The following is a 13,087-nucleotide window of genomic DNA, read 5'->3' on the forward strand; positions in this document are numbered from 1 at the left end:
CAGTTCACGAACAGGCCCTACGCAACAAGACCTCAGCCCTGAACCCAGTCCTCTGCGCCGCTCTTTCTGTCTAAATTGACCTTCCGCGCCTTGGTTCGTTGGTACATGAACATCCTACGCATATTAATATATGATTAATCTATAACCTCTGTCCACAATTCCTCATACTTCGCATGCACCAGGTTTAACAGGTCATTATGCTGTCTGGCATACCTGGATACATCAGAACACTTTAGAAGTCAGCCGCATTCGCAATCAGAATCGTGCTCCTCTATAGCGAGAATATACGAGTTCGTGACTGCGTGCCAATTTGGAGCTTCGTGACTGTGGCTAAATTGCGATTGGCAAATCGAGGGAGACATTTGTTCCGGGCGCTGTCAGGATTTGCTGTCGATAATGGTCTGGTTTCTTTGTGGTGTATTCTTGATGTGCTGGTTGTGGTGTCGTATGAAGTGCTGGGCTCGGGAAGTTGTGTGTCTGATGAAGCTTGGCCCTCAGTGTGTTCCAGCCAGGTTTAATAGGCTGCGTCGGGGCGTGCTGTTGATCTCTTAGTCTGAATTTTAGTGCGTCCAATCATGTTAATATTTTAGTCAGCGGGTAATGATCTGTCTAGATGTTAGACCATGGGTGATTTATTAATGGTGTTTATACCTTATTATCTCGGCTTAAATATATATTCATACTATATAAGTATTCTATTACTAATATATACTGCCGATGGCTCGTGTCACATGAGTGATCAGTTTCTTATCATGAGTTGAAATAAACGCAAAATATATCTTAAAAATATAGCGGCACCCACCCGCCTATGCATGTGGTAAGTTGGGTTTTTATCTGTTGGTTGGCGTATATCCACAGGAAATTAGCGTGTCAAGTTTAATTATGCCCAACCACACATACATGATGTACAGCGCGTACACTACAACTCTTTCTCATTTTTCCCTGACTCTTTCATGCGTGGTTCTCCGCTCGTCCAGTGAGATTCTACGTGCGGAACCCTGCATTTTTTTTAGCATTGATTTTGTCAAACTCGCACGTCTTGCGAGACCGAGCCCTTGGCCAAGAGTACTTTACGCCCCAGATGTACCAAGTTTCTTGCCAGGTGTTTGGCGAGAAGACAGGCGAATCATCGTCCAATATACCCACACGCGTATGCGCTATGACCAAGCAATAATCCTATTCGACTAGATCCCTCTGATATAAGTTTTGCACTCAGCTCGGCTTTAAAATCCAACTGCCATAAGCCGTTCGTCTGATACATAAGCATGCCTGTAAGAAGAATGTGCCGTTAACTCGCACGGCTTGCGCCTCAGCGTAGTGCGGTAATCGTTGATAAGTTGATCCGTTTTCGGTCATAGTCGTCAAGGGCAATCAATCAGTTATTAAATCGCGTAAACTTGGATTCAAGCGCCTATAGGTATCAAAGCGTGCGTTGTGACAGCTGGCATTTGAAATGGCTATTCAGCCACTTCGTACAGTAGGTGTCATGCGTTCCTAAAATCGACGCACATGCCACCGACGTACCGTCCTCTTCTGTCATTCATCTACTCGATCGGTGAGCGATAGGGCTGAATGAAGTTTCAATCAGTTCCTAGTTGTGTAACAGACCACTTTCTACCTGCGCGCGATCTATCCTGCACTCCCGGTAAAGGCCTGTGGGTATGCTCTGTTATAGGTAATGCTGTTTCAAAGGCTTGGCCGCCTGTCGTCTCTAGACTCGATCAACAGTGTTCAGCATCCTGAAAGGGTATAGTCCGGAGGCCGTGAGATCGGGTAAACTGCGGTAGCGCGCTCTGTGCCGCCTATGTGAGTCAACGCCGGCTCAGCGACTGACAAGCTGCATGCCAGCTCCGTATAATTACCGTCCTGACATCGAGGCCTGCGGATCGTCGGCCCAATAGAAAGGTGTACATTATCGCTTATCTTTTTGTCTTCCGGCGTGCGCCCAAATGCGCAGCCCCTATACGCCATGCATGAGCCAGCTTAAACAACTGGCCGTCCCTATCGACATTCAGTGTAGGGACCACCAACTGTCCAGTGACGGACTGATTCAATGCACCTTTGTGTTTATGGTACAGATCAACGAGAAAACACTAGCAAATTTATCCGCTTGCGCGTCTGTCTCGCTAGCTTCCATGCATTCGTTCAAAACTGCGTAATCTAAGTCTCCTGTCTGTCGACGCAAATCTTTCGCATATTTGCGGCTCATATACGAGGCTTTCGTCTATCTAAACTCTTAGCAAATTCTCTCACCCCGCTAACCGGGTCTCTACGCAGTGGAAGACTAATGCGCCATGGCCCTGTACTCCAGTGAATGTCTGGCTTTGTGCAGTTGAATCAGCTTTGTAGCAAGCTTTGCGGTCGCCCCTATGGTCCTCAACATTCCTCAAAGACGCAATGCTGCACTTGGCCCGCGTGCAGCAGAGTAGAAAATACGTCGAGCTTAAGTCAACTGCTTGATATACTCTTCGCTGACTAAAATCATATCTAGTCCACTTGACAGTTTTATCATTTTGTTAACGGCACAGCACGACTGTGAGAGGATTCAGTGTGTTCTTGGCATTGGCCAACATACCGGGATATTATCTATAACTCTGTCTGTGCACCTGTTGACGCAAGTGACGCTCACCTCTGCAGCGTAAACCGTCAGCCCACTGTGCTCAGCTAATGCCATTGAAGGCGGAACTGACCGTCTAACGACACATAACCTGCGCCCCGTGTCTATAAGACATTTTATCTGCTCGAGCCCAGCGCCTACCCATGAACATAAACGTACGACAACGTGGATGGCGCGCACGAGCGCTCTCTTGAAAATTGGTTTGACTCCCTTATCATTCTCTAACGAGACTGATTCGCGACTCAAGCGCAATCGCGCATGCCAGCGTCTGGCTGGGGTGATGTGACTTTGGCTAACCAGGTGGTTACTAGCCATGGCTCATTCGCTTCTTTGTCTGTGACTCGCTGGCATCACGAGTAAGCCTCGCTGCGAATCTCCCGAGATTTCCCTAACAGCTTCTAACAGAGGCACTAAACAAAGCACGCAGGCGGTTCTCTTTTCTCTCCGTCCCTCAGCCTGCTAAGGCCTTATTTCAAACAAAATCTCCACGGGTCCCGGTGCTTATCGGCAATAACTACACTTTCACCTAGTGTAATAGCCTCTCCCTCTAACCACCACTACCAGTGTTGACCCCTTCTGCTCTGCAGCAAACTGCGTGATCGTCGACCGCCCAAAGCTCTTTGCTAATGCCGCTTGAAATTCACAGCCATTCTCACTCCGATGCCTTGTCTATAGACCCGTTAGAATCATAGCCGACTGCATTTACCGGGAAGTAACAACTGCGTTCTGAGCAAACGTATCAGGCTAACGTCGACAATTTTTATCCGCAAAAACCAAGATTTCAGGCGCCGCACCTTCCTTTGCTAAACACTATGAGACCGCTAAATAACCCTCGGCCGTGCCTCTTTTAGCCTATCCGCGAATTAACAGCTGAACCAAACTGGTCCATAGCTACCAGCAATCTCCAACGACTCTTCGTGTAAAACCCCGAATCAAACGGTGCAACCTAGAAGCAAATTGAGCTTCCTTGACTCGGTCTACCTTCTTACTGGCGGACGGAAACACGCTGCTTAAGCCCGGCGCACACGTGGCGATTTTTTGACGAAGCAGAACCGTTCGATTTTTATGCGGGCTGGTATGTTCGATAAAACTTCGCCAGCGTTGTGTCGCTCACGCGGCGACCAATTCAACGGAGTCTATCAGCGAATCATACCACTGTAATGAACGGTTACGTGTGACTGCTGTTCAAGACCACAGACCAGCGGCGCTGCCAATTATTTGATCACTGTGCTCAAATCATGCATTGGATTGTTAATTGCCAATAAACTGTTGCCGAGATTCCATCGGCCAGTGCGTGCGCACCACGTCGCGATTGTTCAGGTGCGACTGGCAACAATACATCAAACATGTCTTGAGTTATCGCAGCGAATTGAGTTTCCTGGCGTCAAAATCGGTGACCGCCGGCAGCGCACACGTGGCGATTTCTCGGCGATTTTGTCGGCCGGCAACAGAATCGGCCCCGTACTAGGGCGATAAAAAATCGCTCAATACGTTGTCGCCTGGGCTTTATACCTGAAGCCGGCGTGAACTGCATAAATTCCTATTAAGCAGTAAGCTTACAACTGTTTGTAGTCTGTGAGCTGCGCTGACGTCCATCGCGAGATGTGTAACTTCTAGCCCTTTACTCGACAAACAGCGGGAGACAATAAGCAGCACGAATGCTGCATCAGGCACGGTTCATAGCATTCAATTACAAGCTTAAAAATATTCTTACTGTCTCGAAAACAACATGGGAATTTCATCCCGCTCGTCAGGAAAACCGTCGTAACACATACTTCGAAGATTTCAGCCATACTCTTGTCAAAACTCGGAAATAAAGCCTATTCTGTCTAATCCCCGGTCTCTCTCTCAACTGCTGTTGCGCTTCTCCTCTTACACGAAACGGCGACATTCGGCTTCCCACCTTTCCCTCTAAAACATCCTATCTTCTCTCAGCTGCTCAACTAACGGCATAAATTGCCGCCCGTCTCCTCTAGTGCGACTCTATCATCACGTTTCGAGCTGGCGGCCGTAGGACTAGGTTTAATCCATCTTTGGAAGCGCCACCGCCCTTCCTCTGACTGTTAACATGGATGCAGCTGAGCATATCCATCTCTCATCAGCTGGTCACGCCCAAACTCCTCTACTTGGCTCAATCTGAAGCCCGGCCATCAACTTAATTTTGCTTTCAAAATATTCAGGTGCTCATTTTCCTTGACAAGCCTGATATCCAGCGTGGCTCACTGCTCGCATGTTTACAACGCTCTTGTCAGATTTAACGCAAATTTCCTAAACATACACACTCCCCAGACATGACACCTCAAGAGGTAACAACCCACATACTGTAAGCATACGTGTTCACCATGTTAGGTGCTCATCTCGCAACAACTGCCTTCACCAAACAGCATAATGTTCGTCGCGCAGCAACACCGACAATGGTTGAGAGTGAAGGCTTTCCCACTCGCGGATGAACGGACTCACCGTGCTGTCCCAGGTGTTGTGCGTTGTTCGCCTTCTCGTCAGTCGAGCGCTCTCCCTGTCTCTGGCGACGAACGGACTCACGGCGACTGTCCCTATGTGTTGTGGGGCGTTGTTCCCTTTCCGTCAGTCGACGCGTCTCACCCTGTCTGCCGGCGACAAACGGACTCACGGCGCTGTCCCACGTGTTGCGCATATTGACTCCCTTCTGGTCAGTCGACGCTCTCTTCTTGCTTCTCCTTTCCTTTGCGCACGCCCTTCCTTCCTTCTTCTATTCGCCACGCTGCCACCAATATATGTAGAGCTCTCATGCATTGCCTCAGAGCGTATACCAGGAGAATGTACACCAGCTAGAATGTGTATGAGGTGGACCACATACAAATTTATTTTTACAATAAAGTTCAACGAAATATACAACAAGCTTCCATGGCGGAGCATAGCACAAAAAAATGTTCATAGCCTCGCCACGTCACCTCGTCGCGCTTTTATATCCAATTCCTTCACACTCTTGCCCGCAGCCAATTTACTTAATTGGCAACGAATGAAAGGTCTGCTCACGTTGGCCTAACTGAAATATTACATAACACTACGGTGTCCACCAAGAAGCAGGGTACCCCCTTTTAAGGCCCCGGAAAATACTCGACCTGACAACTCGCTTCGGGCATCTATTTTCCCAAAGCATACACTTAGAGAGCATAGTGCCCGCCATAACACAGGCATTAATGTTTTTTAGTGCATGCACATGATTTTGCAATCTACCTTGCAAATATGAAAGTGAATAAGACAAAGTTTCTTAAACGAACAATTCAATTTGTATAAACTGCTCTTACGTCACAATTTCTAGCACCTACAAGTAGATATTTGTGTGTTATTTTACAAAATAAACTGTATGAAAATACTAATTAGTGTTTCTGTTTTACTTTTCATGCTAGATATATACCGTTCTTTATATCTCCCTAATTTGCCGGTGGCATTCGATGTAAAAAAGCTCGACACAAAAACAAACCCCATTAATTTCGAGAAACTCTGCGTGGCTGCCCAACGCAGGAGATTCGTGAAGTAATACACAATGCCGTTTATAGTATAAGCAATGCGTCCCGCGCTAAGCATGGCTCAGGCGGGCACTATTCTTTCATATAGCCTGCCGACGCGTTATCCAATGGAATTTTCATCAACGTTTATCACGTGATGGCAGACTAAATATTATAAATATAATGTTGTATCTGGAAAGTTGTATTGTCAAGAAATTAACACTGTATTGTAGTTTATGTGTGCGAAAAGTATCTGCAGATTAAAGAATAGCCGAATATTTCACTTTATAAAGTTTACAACTTTAGGTTTTTGATGTTGATGATTGAGGATAATATATATATATAATATATATATATATATATATATATATAGGTTTTTAGAATCATGTCGTTTTTTAATTGTAAGTTATATTTTTGAACTGGATTAAACGTATTTTACTTTTTCGAACTGGGTGCTTTGTCGATTGGCATATTTACCAATAGCTGTATGTGCAGTCAGTTGTCGTAAACATATGTCTATCAAAACCAATTCCACTAAACGTGTAGATATGCTCAGTCTCGCGTAAACACTGATTTTGTTAGATGTTGTTTTCCATTGATATATATATATATATATAATAATTATTATATATATTATAAGTATATATATGTGTTTTATAGATATAATATCAGTTATATAAATGCACTCACGCACGCGCACATACATCAAATTACGTTTTCAGTAGATAAACCCGCGTTATAAATCACGTTATTGTGAATACATTAACTAGCGTTATTTCATAACGTGCCGAGGACCCCATACAATAGACGTATGTAATCGGTTACATAAAACGTTTTACCAAACGTTATATAAACGTTATAAAAAAGCCTTAGCACATTACCGTTATATAAACGTACAAAAACGTTATAACAACTTTGGCATAACGGTTTATATAAACGTTATAATAACGTTTTTGGTTAGCGTGTATGTATCTACCTCACTGAACTAAAACTAAGTTAGTTATTTAAGTTAGTAGTTAGTAAGTGAGTTAGTTAAGTAAGTAAGTTAACTAGAACCAATGCTAGAACTAAGTTAGTTTTAGTTCAGTGATCTGCATCCGGTCAAAATTAATAGTCTAAAGTTCCCGGATGTCCGCCGCCCCCCACCTATTTGTAGCCCCCCAGTATTTGCTTCGATTATTGTACTTGTTTATAAACTTTCGAACATGTGTTGTGTTCAAATGAAGTTGCAGTTGTCGTCCGTAAATGTGTTTGTCTTGAAACTTATTTGCGTCGTCTCGAATTTTATATGTTTGCCATAATGGGGAACCCATACGCAAGTTTTGACCGCAATGAATAGTGGCGCTGGTAAGCACTCGTCTAAGACTAGATGGCGCTGCATTCAACCTTACTGCAGAGCATACTGTTGATAGTGTGTTCCGCGAAATTTCTGTTCGTTTAAATCTATTTTAATACATTATACGATCGCTGAAATATGTCATCAAGTACCATTATTAGTTCTATGACTATAAACGAACTAAAAGATGAGCTGAGGACGTTCGGAGCGAAGGTTTCTGGCAGAAAACAGGAGTTATGTGAGAGGTACGTAACGTAATCGTTAGGTCTATATTCATCAGTAGTTTTGTTTATCGCCGTCGTCATGTACGTGCTAATTATTTTCACTAACTTTCTCATCATTTTTAATAATTACTATATTTATTTTATTTTAACAGGTTAGAGTTTTATAGGACTAATAAAGTGGTTGTATCACTTGAACCGGAGTATAAAATGTGTGTACCAGAAAACTAGTGAATTCAAAGATATCCACACTGGAATGATTGATTGGCTCCCAAAAATAAGTATGAAGAGAATAGATGAATATCTAAATCGGTATGACAAAGGATTTGATGAGAAAATAAAAGATTTTTATCAACAAAGGTATATGTCACATGTTTTTTTGTTAATACTTCTAGCAATTTTCTCTGAAATTACCAATACTGAATTTTTTTTTCAATATGACATAATAAACATATTTTCATTTATGATTTATTTAAGTTCTTGAGACATGTTAGAGTGGGCACAAGTTACTAACTCAAGTCCACATACCTGACTGCTGTCGTATGGGCCGAGATGAAGAAGTCCGTGTCATATAGAGTGGATATTCTGGTAGATGGGGATGGTGTAACAAATGAGGCTCAGTGTGAATGTGGAGCAGGTCAAGGCCCTGGGGCACACTGTAAACATGTCTCATTAGTTTTGTACAGCCCTGCTGAAATTGCTTGAAGATGATGTTGTCATAACTAAGTAACGAATGTACCCAGGTTGGTAACATTCGTATGTTTTTTTGTCATTATTTTCTTCCAACCATGTATATCAGAGAACTTTCGAGTATGCTACTAGACTAGTAAATATGTTACAAGATTTGTGAAATATTTAATTCTAGGTATTACAAACCTTTCATCATGCCAAGCCACATAAGGGGTACACCCTTGAAATTGAAAGTGGAATTAATGTACCACGCAAAAACTCCACACCAGCGGTATTGAAGTACGACCCAAGATCGAAACAAGACCAGGGCAAGCAATGAAACTCAATTCAGGATCAATGTATAAATTATCAGGTAAATGTGTATTTTTGACATACAATTCCAGCAACAAATTATTTTATAACAAATTATAATTGATGATCATGTTTCACTTGTACCGGTGTACAGTTTACCTGTAGAATCAACATTTATCATTAAAGGCTACATTTGGAGGAATTTCCATGCCTGTCATGCAGTGTTTCCCCCTGCAATCCGCATGCCCTTGTCCTTGACCATGATTACCTTAGGCTTGATGGCATTACAGTTTCTATGTGATGGCAAAGGTAAACAGTTGAAATGGAGAAGTTGAAATATAGCTATATTAATTTTTCCTACTTTGTTAATTAAAATTTACTATCAATTTAAAAATTTTATATACAATATTCTCTGTAATTGTACCAGCAATTTTATCCGGCAATTACAGTTAAGTAAACACGTTGTGCCACAACATGTATAATCACCATATGTCTAACTAGGAACTATCACTCAACTGGTTCGTGCAGTGTGGGAGTATGATTAAATGATTATTACGATACTAATTAATGAATTTATTTTTTCAGCTAATTTCCATAACTGATGAAGAAATAGAATACATAGAGTCTATGACACGAGGTCAAAGCAGCAATAAAAATTGGAAAATTGAGCGAATGAAAAGAATCACTGCTTTCAAAATTTGGAACAATTGCAAAAGGGACAGATGCCCAGGATAAAAAACGATTAGCTAGAAGTTTGCTTTCATCAGTGAAATTAAAGACAACATCTATGTTTACATGGGGCTACAGTATGAATCGGTGGCAGTAGAAAAATACGAGGAAAAGACAAAAATAATGACAAGTGAATGTGGATTGTTTGTCTCCAAGGACACTCCAGTTATAGCTGCCTCACCAGATCGCATAGTGGACACAGAACTAATTGTTTGAGGTAAAATGTCCCCTATGTCTCAGAGACAAATTCATTAGCCAGAAACTGTTCCATATCTTGTAAAAAACACTTCAGGAGATTTAAAATTAAAATCAAATCATAACTATTACTATCAGATACAAGGACAACTCTATTGTGCAAACCGAACAGCATGTGACTTTTGTCGTTTTTACTAACAAGGACCTAAAAATAATTAGGATTGATAGAGACAGGGAGTTCATTAAAGAAATGGTAGCTAAGCTAATGGACTTTCATTACAAATTCCACAGGGATGCACTTATTGAAAGATATTTATACAAGAACTATTATGATTATGAATTTTAGAAGATATGGAAGGCTACTAGTGAGAAGGCACACTAGTCAGAATATACACACATATGTATGTATATACATAGATTTGATTTCTAATCATTGAGTTGATTCTAACACTTTGCTTTTTGTTATTTATTAGGTTTAATGTGAATATATATATGCACATGTATATATACATATCTAGACATATGGCCATTTCAAATATAATATGTATGTAATATTTGCAGTGACATTAAATAAACAATAAATACAATAAACTGACTTGTTGTTTAAAATTTATGGTAATTTTCTCTCTCTCGATAGGGTATAGCAACACAGAAAAAATGTTACAATCATATTTTCAAGCTATTGTTGTGTCTATGCATTCCTGAAATTACTAAATAAACACACGCTTCATTGATCTTCTGTTGCGTGATAACTCGGTAGCTGTTCAGTGAGACTAAAGATTTTGTAGGTTTTCCAAGTCCATTATTCTTTCAATGTGCACGACCTTTACTGCTATCTTTCGGTCCTTCTTATTGAATGACTCAGACATCGCATTTGTATTTTTTTTAAATGATGGGATGTTTATTGGACACATTTGAAGATATAACAAGTCCTGTATGTTAAATCCTTGTCGACCATTATGCGGTCCCTGATCACACATATTTTGTAGGTCACTTCTTTCCATATCTGTTGTCACTAGTTCACCCAACATACGCATCTGATAGATATGTGACTAAACACGCGGGTGATGTACACGACAACTTTGCAGTATTCCGGTCTTATACGTGGAGAATGTAGGCTTGTTGTAACAATGGGTCCTTGGGTTTTTAACTGGATACTTCAGTTCTCCAAAATAACTCGAGTAAGTAGGAATTTAGCTTTAAAATCCGACGGGGAAAAATAAGTGAATACAGTCGTGTGAGGCCAGTTAATCTGACCCCATTGCAGTGCCATGAGTTAATTCCATTGTAACAAAATATATAGTGACTGACTTTCACTGACTCAAATGTTCAGACAAAGCAAGTTTGTCATATGCTCCGAAGTTTAAATCATGTTTTTAAAAAAAACTGACAGGTACTGCATAATGTAGGTCTTACACCATTGAAAATAATTCAGTCTATAGCTCTGGCCCAAGTGTATTAAAACCCGATATACAAAAATTTGTCGTAGGTTTCCAATCCAGTAATAATTGATCTTTTGGGTCTGTGACAAAAAAATGTGGCAGAAAATCTGGCGCAGAACGTACATTGTGAGTCCCCTTGTTCTTTAGATGGTCTCGGCTTTCAGTTTCCAAAAGGGATCATCTGCAGATTAATTGGTAAAGCCAAAAATTGAATTGTTAAGATTAAAATGATCTTTTGTTCTGATTATTTTAAATAATAGATATTTTCAAAATAGAATGAACAAAATGTTGCATGAGAACAGTGAATTAATATATTTGAACTTATGATAATAATGTAAAATGAATCGTAATATTTATTTAAAAGTTATGGTGCTTATTATTTTATATGAACCAACCCACACCAGTCAGCCGTAATAGCAAAAAAAAAATTGATTTAATTAAATACTCTTGTTCATTATCAAAAATCTCTGTTCAATGGATCCAGAGGCAAAGATAATCGGTTCAATGATTTCCATCATTCTCCTTTCAGATAACTCAAGAACCAGTTTTCTTTAAAAATTTTCCCGTCTGGACATTTGCGATTCTGAAGGGGAATCATGCCATGGGAAAATGTGTGGGATGGCTGTACTTTTTAGGCGTTTCTGTAGTCTTACTGTGCCTAAAAAATTGAGCGACATTCTAATTAGTTATACCAAATGTGGAACAAAGTGAGGGAAAAATGTAGGTTCGACAGATTCCAAAATATACTGTTATAGGCCTAACAGATAATTAAAACGTCAGTGATTTTGATAGCTAGCTGCTAGGAGTGTATCTCTGACTAATCAAAAAATACTAAACACATAACATGTTTCAAAACATAGGCCTGAGTGGTATTTACCGCATGTAATCACATCGTCAAAATGTTGCGTTCAACAGCACAGGCATGGTTCGGATGTACCCAAGAAAACGGTATTGCTAGGGGTTAGAATACCTGACGTTGTATTGACGTTAGTCACACAGCCTGGTGGGGTTAGTTTCGATGGTGACCAGTTCTTTTCGCCTCTCCACACTGCTTTCGGTCGCAAGCTATATATCTGGTCTGATCAGATTTCGGAAAATGCAATGGCACCCCGCTTTCATGACACAAAGGGACGCAGCATTCTGTACCACAGCTGGCATTTCAACATGTTTCAACGTTGAATTAACGTTGAACCTCAACGTTGAATTAATGTTGGATTACCTGTCGGATTTGAAAATATAATCAACGTTGATATACCAACGTTGGTTCAACGTTGAGATATCAACGTTGGTTCACTGTTGAAATAACGACGTTGTTCTACCGTTGAAATGCCGACGTTGTTTCACAGTTGAAATACCGACGTTGATTCACCGTTGAAATACCGACGTTGATTCACAGTTGAAATACCGACGTTGATTCACCGTTGAAATACCGACGTTGATTCACAGTTGAAATACCGACGTTGATTCACAGTTGAAATACCGATGTTGGTTCAACATTGAAATACCGACGTTGTTTCACCGTTGAAATCATGACGATGTTTCAACGTCGCATCACCGACGTCGTTTCAACGTTGAATTTCCGACGTTTCAAGAATTACCGTTCTTGATTACCGTATTTGCAAATCCAAAAGGTTACTCAACCTTATTCAACGTTGTTCCAATGTTGCATCCACTCCTCATCACAGCACTCCTCATTGAATGTTGTATAAATCATATTATCGCGTTATTACACAGAGAGAGAAGTGCACTACAGATCTATTAAACAGTAGATTGAATTGGCTGTTAGGATCCTGAAAGTGTAGAATACATGTATGATGACCGAGAAGGCCATGGCCGGACAGTGGAGGTAGGCCATTTCTATCGATCGCCAGCTAGGAGTGGCGTTGGCTTAAGTCAGACTGCAGGATTCAGACAGCTTCAAAAATAAATAAAAAAAGACAATTTGTCAGTCATAATTCCTTTAATTATTTAAATTGTTTTTTTCTTCCAATTAATTCGTTTGTTAATTACTATATCTCTTGTTTCGGCCCCACCACCCAGACGTTCCGGGGCATACTTCATATACTTTGCCATTTCCA

General features: G+C 40.9%; 1 long non-coding RNA gene across 1 annotated transcript; it reads left to right on the forward strand.

Annotated features, from left to right (window-relative positions):
• The first annotated feature begins 7,481 nt into the window (after positions 1 to 7,481).
• On the forward strand, positions 7,482 to 8,021 carry LOC106821630. Its single transcript, XR_001395756.1, has 2 exons — positions 7,482 to 7,686; positions 7,818 to 8,021. It is a non-coding gene; the product is annotated as an uncharacterized LOC106821630 (long non-coding RNA).
• Positions 8,022 to 13,087: the final 5,066 nt, after the last annotated feature.

The sequence above is a fragment of the Priapulus caudatus genome, unplaced genomic scaffold (genome assembly GCF_000485595.1).
Source record: "Priapulus caudatus unplaced genomic scaffold, Priapulus_caudatus-5.0.1 Scaffold80, whole genome shotgun sequence".
NCBI classification, from domain to species: domain Eukaryota; kingdom Metazoa; phylum Priapulida; class Priapulimorpha; order Priapulimorphida; family Priapulidae; genus Priapulus; species Priapulus caudatus.